Source organism: Nomascus leucogenys, chromosome 11 (assembly GCF_006542625.1).
Source record: "Nomascus leucogenys isolate Asia chromosome 11, Asia_NLE_v1, whole genome shotgun sequence".
Taxonomy (NCBI): domain Eukaryota; kingdom Metazoa; phylum Chordata; class Mammalia; order Primates; family Hylobatidae; genus Nomascus; species Nomascus leucogenys.
Genome location: NC_044391.1, coordinates 19078505 through 19087436, shown reverse-complemented (window position 1 = coordinate 19087436; position 8932 = coordinate 19078505).

Below are 8932 nucleotides of genomic sequence, written 5' to 3'. Positions count from 1 at the left end.
TCAGGCTCAGACTTCATTTGGAACAGTACCATTGACTCTCATGAATCTGGACTTCTCAGTCTCCGTAATGATGTGAGACAACTCCTTACAATAAATCTCTCTCTCTCCCTTTCTCTCTTTCTCTATCTCTTCCAACAGTCCCTAGGGATGCCTGGGACACGTTTGCTCCTGCTGGTAGCAAACATTTGTGTGTGTGTGTGTGTGTGTGTTTCATATATATATATAATATATATTATACTTTAAGTTCTAGGGTACATGTGCACAACATGCAGGTTTGTTACATATGTATACATGTGTCATGTTGGTGTGCTGCACCCATTAACTTGTCATTTACATTAGGTATATCTCCTAATGCTATCCCTCCCCGCTCTCCCCACCCCACAACAGGCCCCGGTGTGTGATGTTCTCCTTTTTTGCTTGCCTCCCCAGCCTCAGTTTTCCCCTTCTTAGCAGTATCTCAGTGTTCCATTCATGTGGTTTGGATGATATTATCTGACCACTAGTTCAAGATTTGTCTTAATTTGCTAAAGTCAACAGCATAATCCACCCCCATGCCACAGTTTCTGAGTTTGGGGCGAGGACCTAAACTGCACCTCAGCCTACAGTGTACTAGAGCTAGCTCATACCAGCTCATGAGAGCCAATTGCTAAATTTCTTGAAAATTTGCAAGTCAGTTACTAAACACAGCCATTATTAAAAAAATTATATGAACTTATAACTAAAATACATTAAAGCAAAAATATATTAATTCATACCTTTAAAATATTTTACTAAATTTTATAGTACTTATGATCTTGAAATTATTTATATTTACTTTAACAGTGAAAACAGAAGAAAATACTGTATAAAGGTATGCTACTGCACATCTTTTCCTAACTCTGGAGCCAGTGACATTGTATTGGTACGCAAACAAAATATATCTTTCTGTTATTTAAATATTATTGTCCAGATGAGCAAATAATTCTCTCACATTATCAATGAAAGAATCAATGAGATTTCCCAACAATTAGGATATTTTCAAATCATAGTTTAATTACAACCACCTTTGAGAGGCCAAGGTGGGCGGATCACCCGAGGCCAGGATTTTGAGAACAGCCTGCCAACATGGTGAAACCCTGTCTCTACTAAAAAATATAAAAAATTAGCTGGGTGTGGTGGTGTGTGCCTGTAGTCTCAGCTATTTGGGAGGCTGAGGCAGGAGAATCTCTTGAATGTGGGAGGTGGAGATTGCAGCAAGCTGAGATCACACCATGGCACTCCAGCCTGGGCAACAGAGCAAGACTCCATCTCAAAAAAGAAAAAAAAAAAGAGTTTAGCAAATGTATTCTGGGGAATTAATTGGTCATATGGAATTTGCAGTGAAAGTATAGTATATTCTACTATTTTGTAAATTGAGAGCTAAATATATTTGACATCAATAAAAATTTTTGTATTTTTGGAAGACTTTGTTTTTATTATTTGTTTTAATTGACAAATATTGTATATATTTATGGTATATAACATGATGTTTTACAGTATGTGTACATTTTAGAATGACTAAATCAAGTTTAATTAACATATATATTACTTCACATACTTACCATTTATTTGTGGTGAAAAAACTTAAAATCTACTCTTTTAGCAATGTTAAAATATAAAATACATTACTATTGATTATATACATCAGTAAAATTTACAGTAAACTTGTGTATATATACATGCTTACTTTTTTGAGATATTATTTTAAACACTTACCAGCATACTAATGCCTATGTCAGCTAGTTAGTATTTGACATTCTATGAATGAACAAGTGCTAAATTAGTTCAGTTACAGTAAATCTCAGGAATTTTATTCAATGATTAAGGCAGAAATTTCTCTCTTTCTCTCTCTCTCTGATTAAGGAAGAATGTAGCTTTAGGAGCTTATGAATGTTATCCTATGACATGACAAAAGAAGTCAACTTTAGAATGAGACATGATACACGAAGGAGATATAGAAAGAAGCAAATTTCTAGGGGAAAGTTTTGAAGTGCTGGATAAAACCAATGCTAATGTGCTGCTATAGCAGCCACATTAACCAATACATTTTCTCATTGTCTAAGTTGTATTTTCTGCTCTTCCTGAGACCTGGTTGTCCAGCTATTTGATTGTAAACTATACCACTTTTCTTCGAAAAAACACTATTTTTTAAATCATGTGAATCAAAGTTTCTGAATCAGTCCTTTAGAAGAGTTGGTGAGATAGAGATTGGGTGAAAAACAATTCTGGCATAGCATTCTTATAGAAGTTGCAATTTATTATAAAAAATACAGAAGATGTGTTATCAAGAGGGAATACTAGGAGATACAAAGGTAGAAGATTTGGGATGAGTGGTACTTTTCAAGACTCTCCAGTTTGTCAAGGATAATATTCTCAGGATGGTGGAGAAGATATTCTACTTAGGCCTCAGATTCTGAAAGGTCACAAGAAGCCACAAGAAGGGACTTACAGGCTTCTAACACCATCAATTTATGGCCCTGAAATTACATAAAAATGACCTATTATGATGCTAAAATTATTTAGCAAGCCACCTCACCTGGATCTAATGCCTAAGCTCTATGTATAATTTTGCATTATGCCTCCAATGCCATGTTGCTATATTGTCAACAGGTTGTAAAGGAATGAAAATACATATTATTGGGTCCACATTACATGCAACATAACCATGTAATGATGGTCAATCTGTAGGAACTTAGGATCAGAAGGCACTATCACAGTGTGTCTATCGTTTGCAACCATAACACCTAAACACGTACAGAAGTAGATACTAGGGGCAGGGCAAGGGCCACAGATCCTCAGAGAAAGTTAACTTTCTTGAATTTTTCTTAGGTTGGTGTGAAGCAAAAAGCATTGAGATACTCTCTCATTTTTCCAGGATGGGAAAATACCAGCCCATGGTACAATGCAGCAAATTAGCCAATCAATTTATTAACTGTGGTTACCAGAGAAAAAACAATGGATGAAAAATTTCTCAGCCACAGTAATATCTTTGCTACATCCAATGGCATCAAGTAATTTAAAGTGAAAGCATGCTAAAAGCAAGTCTTAAAAATCTTACCTCAAGGCTCAGATTGATACTTGGGTACTGCATGTTAACCATGCTAGAAACAAACAAACAAATCTCCTATCTCTTTTAGCCATAGAGCTAAAGCTGCTAAAAGTCAAATGCAGATATTCATTCCATCAGTGGCTTAACTACAATATCAATTAAATTCACAATTTGCTAATTATTTTATATGAAAGATATGATACCAGTAGGAAATTAGGAAAATTCTGGTAATTGAAATAAAGATATCTAGGAGCATTCATATGATTTAGAGAATCCCAACCCTTCAAACTTCTCTGAAATGTTCCCACTATGCCTTTCTTCCTGTACAAATCTAATAATTTGCCCAATCCTGCCACTCATATCCCCAAATTTTCCCCAATTGGTGAAATGCAAAATTAGAGTAGAGAGTAAGTGCTACGCTCTGAAGAAGTTTCATGGATTTAAATTTTCTTATCTCTAAAAATGAAAATTCTAGATGGGTATTTTAAGAGTACCCAGTCATAAAGAGCAGAGTATGATTTGAGATCAAGCTTAATTCTTTGCTACAGATGAATACACGGAGATTTGGAATTCAACAGCTTTTAGACAGCTAACCATGATGAGTGTAGCAATTTGTTGGGTTAATTGAAGCAAAACTAGATCAAAAGGTGACCCAAGACATATAATATTAAAAAATCAGAAAGTCATTATTAATCTGATATAAAAGAAAGAATTTGAAAACTATAGGAGAAAATAATACTAGACTGGATTTATTCCATACTTTTCATCCATCCATTTCCTCCCTATTTTTATTACCAGGGTTCAGACAACTCTTCACCCTACTCTTCAGTTAGGAGCAGACAAGACGTAAGTCCTAGTTTCTTTGAAAGATGCATCTCTAGGCTGATGATTCAGATGAGTAAGGCTAGGCTAAAAATATGATCCATCTTTTTGCTAGGGATGGAGTAAATTCAGTGTGGCTAAGATTGTATTGACTATTACCCTCCAGAAATATTACACAGATCTTATGACCTCCATCTTCCAGATGACTCTGTTCAAATTCAAATCCCAGTGACAGCAAATCTGATTATTCATACACGGCTCTGGTGTCTACCCTAGAATTAATCACCTATGGCAAGAAGAAAGAGCTATATCATAGTCACTGAGGCATCACTTTGAACATGAAGGGTCACTCTACTTTGTCTATTATATTATTTTTCCTTCCATTCTAGAAAAGCCAATTTCATATTATTTTTTACTTGGCTTCTCAACACATGTACACATGTACATACACATATGTGTGCACAAACACACACATACACATACACACAACCCACTGAAGACAGACTGGAACAATTTTCAAAGTACTATATATACTTTCAGTGTGATTATGATGGCATTTCTTTAATTAACTTATTCTACTTCAAAAATGCCACTACTTAATAAGATCTAATTATCCCTTGGCACATACTCTTCTTCTCCATAAGCACACACAATTTCTAGTTTATATCCCCCAACTAACCATAAATATTTGCCCTTTGGAAATATTCCAATAATATCCACTTTACCTTCCCAATATAATAGCTCATATTAAAAAAATAAAGGGAGACAGTGTAGCAATTTGCTATTTGCCAATGATATTCATTCACAGTGCGTGCTGGCAAATTATTAACAACAGCATTCTGGGAATGGAAGGTCATGATTTGTAGCATTTGCTGATTTCTATAAGCACTTCAAGTATGTCCAAGTTCAAACTACCAACATAAAGTCACGAAACCATGGAGTTGGAAAAAGATGCTCATAATCGGCTCCATGAGTAGATATAAGCTGGCTCCTGCACACCTGTGTAGTTGTATTAATCAGGAACTCTAGAAATGGGAGTTCCATGTCCTGTTGATTCTGTCCTTAGGCTTACTTAGTTCACTTTCATGTCACTCCTGCCTACAAAAATCTCTCCTTCTTACTGGTAGAATTCAGTGATCTTCTGTGATACCAGGAATTAGTGCAAGTATAAAGTCAGGATTCAATAGTCTTCCCAAAGTTTTTATATTTGTTTCCCTAGATATGTAATAAATTAACTTATTGAAGACAGACTGGAACAAGTTTCACAGTATTATACATACTTTTACTGTTATTATAACTGCATTTTCTTAAGCTTCCTTTTTCAAAAAGGAGAGCTGCTCAGTTCAGAAAATTGGTAAAAAAAAAAAAAAAAAAAAAATAGGAGTCTCTGGCTGTGTCTCAGGTCTCTTAGTCATACCGAAAATTTGTTAGCAGTTTTTCTGCAAATCAAGTAGGAGCTTAATAATAGTCCATTTTATTCCCTTCAAACACATAATTATTGACCGAAACAGACCATGCTCTACCCTGTTCATATTGCACTGACTCTACTCACCTGCCATTAAGTAACCTTATGCTTATTTTGCTTCCATGTACCATCAATATAATGTAAGCTCTGCAAAGACAGAGATGTTGTGTGTTTTCTTCCAAGAACAGTTGCTGGCATCAAAAGGAAGGAGAGAAGAGAGAAAGGGAAAAAAGAAAGAGACAATGCTGAATAATTGATCAAACATGATAGATTCATAGAATCTTGGAGCTTGAAAGTGCCTGGTGTTAACTCATCCAACAGCCTCATTTACAGATTAGGAAACGGAAGCCTGATTAAATCAAAATACTTTTCCATGGGTAGTTCATTTGTAAACTCCAAGTCAGAATTTAGGTTGTATAAAGAACATAAATATCCTGATCCTCAGGAAAATATTTCAGTGATACTTAACATGGAGGTAATGAGAAAATCTGAAACAGGCCTGTTGAACCAGAAATACTTCTGCCCCCAAATTTTCCCCACCCACCCACACCTTTTTGGGCCTTCTATACACACACATCTAGAAGAATGATTAAAGAAGAGGTGGTGGGAAGAACTTTTAAAAATATGCTAGAAAATAAAATTATTTAGCTCTTTCTGTATAGGAAAAAAAATTCTGGGTTTATTTTGCTTTCAATTCAGCAAACATCCATTAATAACCTATGTGCAATTCTCTGAGCCTAAAGCCGTGATATATATAAAGTGTGGTAAGATGTTGGTCCTGCCCTCCAGGAACTCATAATCTAGTTAAAAAGATAGATGAGTACATAAGTAACGATCATAAAAAGGCACTCTGCTTTTAGGAAAAGGTGTGAAATTGAGACAGAGAGTGGGAAATTGCCATGAGGAGTACAAAGATAAGACAAGATGGAGCAGCAGATAATCGATTTTTTTTCTTATGCACCACAGTTGTGTAAAAAAAAAAATCCCTTCTAATTAGAGTAGATAAAACACACCAAAACTCTTGAATTCCTGCTTTCTCCTTTATGAATCCTGGCCTTCTGAGTGAATCCTACCATGATGAAGTTGACAATGGAGTTTCTTTTACCAAAGACAGATGACCTCCCTCCACATGACCGCTAGTACATTCTATGAGGAAAGAGCATTCCAAACTGTCTGTGTTCCTTTGATAATTCACTGTCTGGAAGGTCAGAAACTATTCATAGAAGTAAGCAGATTCTACATGTTTGTCTGAAAGACAAAGTTCATTCTTTTCTTTCATTTCTCCTAAGTAATCTGACTTTTTATACCTCATAAATGGAAAATAAAAGAATCATCTGATTATACTCAGCAAGACTGTTTCTTTGAAACACTAAACCTCTACTAAAATTTCACTAATATATTAAAACATTGGATTTTATTTGAATATTTTGATCTCTGGATATATAAGTCTTTCCTCATCAAAAGGCTAAATTAAAGAAAAACAGAAAGTAAACAACTTTGATTGAATATCAGAAAAGATCCAATTCTCTCATCTCATCTGATCATGAAATAAATCATTATAGGTTATAACAACCAATTAAGCTTTCTTGGAATTTTAGGAAGCTTCTTTTCCAGGCCATAGTTCTGTAATGACACCCAGTAAATGAAGCTTTTGCTTTCCATAGTTAAAAGCTGCTTTTTTCCTAGAGAAGAAAATCACGGCAATCAAATTTGAATTTTTCTAGAACAAGTAGATGATTTAGGAAAAGGCCAGTGCATATCATTTGTAGCACTTTAAGAAATTATGTTATTTCAGTAATTCTTTCAATTACCTTAGAGGCACAGGCACCTAAAGATTCTAAACAACAACAAAAACCGGAATAAAAATAGTGACTGAATATGCCAAGTGAAGGATGGGTGAGTTATGGCTGACAAAGTTGACACCGTAGAATGAGTTAGATAACCTGCATAATAATTCACTCAATGGTTCTGTGATCCAGGTAATCTAATTTATCATTCATAGAATGATGATGAAGAGAGAGAGAGAATTATTAACCAAGCACATACCTTGCAAGGGACTGGGTAAGCTAAAAATCTCTGATTTTAATATAATCTATAAAGAAGATATGTCAAAAAGATATTAACAAAGAAGCGGCTTTGTGGGCTGATGTGTTCAGACAAAACTTAGCAGAAGACAAAAGATTGAGCTAATCCTTGTAGGTTCAGTAGGCTATACAAAAGTAGTGAAGCAAAGGGAAAGGATGATAATATTACAGCTTGGAGAAAAATCTATCACACTGATATGGTTTGGGTCTGTGTCCCACTCAAATCTCATGTTGAACTGTAATCCCCAATGCTGGAAGTGGGGCCTGGTGGGAGGTGATTGGCTCATGGGGTGATTTCTAATGGTTTAGCACCATCCCCCTAGTGCTGCTCTCATGATGCAGTTTTCAGGAGATCTGTTGTTTTTTTTCTTAAGTGTGCAGCACCTCCCCCACCCCTTCTTCCTGCTTTGGCCATGTAAGATGTGCCGCTCCCCCTTCACCTTCCCTCATGATTGTCAGTTTCATGAGACCTCACCAGTCATGCCTCCGGTACAGTCCACAGAAACATAAGCCAATTAAAACTCTTTTCTTTATAAATTACCCAGTCTCAGGTATTTTTTAACAGCAGTGTAAAAACGGACTAATACACACACGTACATGAATTTAGAGTCAGATTCAAGTGTCTGTGCTAATGCCTACAAGATAGAGGAACCTAGTTACTTAACTGCAATGTAAAATAACAAAAGCTGATAAATGCTAAGTGCTAATTACCTGCCAATGATTGTTTAAAATATTTTTACATGCATGAATTCATATTATCTTCACAAAACCTGTGAAAATATTGGTCTAATTATCTCTTTTACAGATCCTGGAATTAAGACATAGAGATGTTAAGAAATTTACCCAAGTTCAAATACAGCTAGTAAGTGATACAGCAATGATTCAAACACAGGTACTCAATAATGTAAGCTATTATTTATGCTTAAAATACATTAGAATAATAAACTAAACAGCTTTATAAAACACTGGATGAAAGAACTTTCCAAATAGCACAAACTTTGCAAACTCATCACATTATTTTCTTTTCTTTTTTTTTTTTTTTTTTTGAGACGGAGTCTCATTCTGTTGCCCAGTCTAGAATGCAGTGGCATGATCTCGGCTCACTGCAACCTCCACCTCCCAGGTTCAACCGATTGTCCTGACTCAGCCTACTTGGGAGTCCCAAGTAGCTGGGATTACAGGTATGCACCACCATGCCCAGCTAATTTTTGTATTTTTAGTGGAGACGGGGGTTCACTATGTTGGTCAGCCTAGTTTTGAACTCCTGACCTCAAGTGATCCACTCGGCTCAGCCTCCCAAAGTGTTGGGATTACAGGCATGAGCCACTGCACCTGGCCTCATCACATTTTTATTACAGGTTTTTCCCATTTTCTTGGCTCAGATTAGTGTAATATATATATATCTCTTATATCATGACAATTCAAAGGCAGAACAGGTTACACAGAAATGGAAAGCAGCCTAAAATGTTTGTTACCCAGTAGTTATTGTTCTAC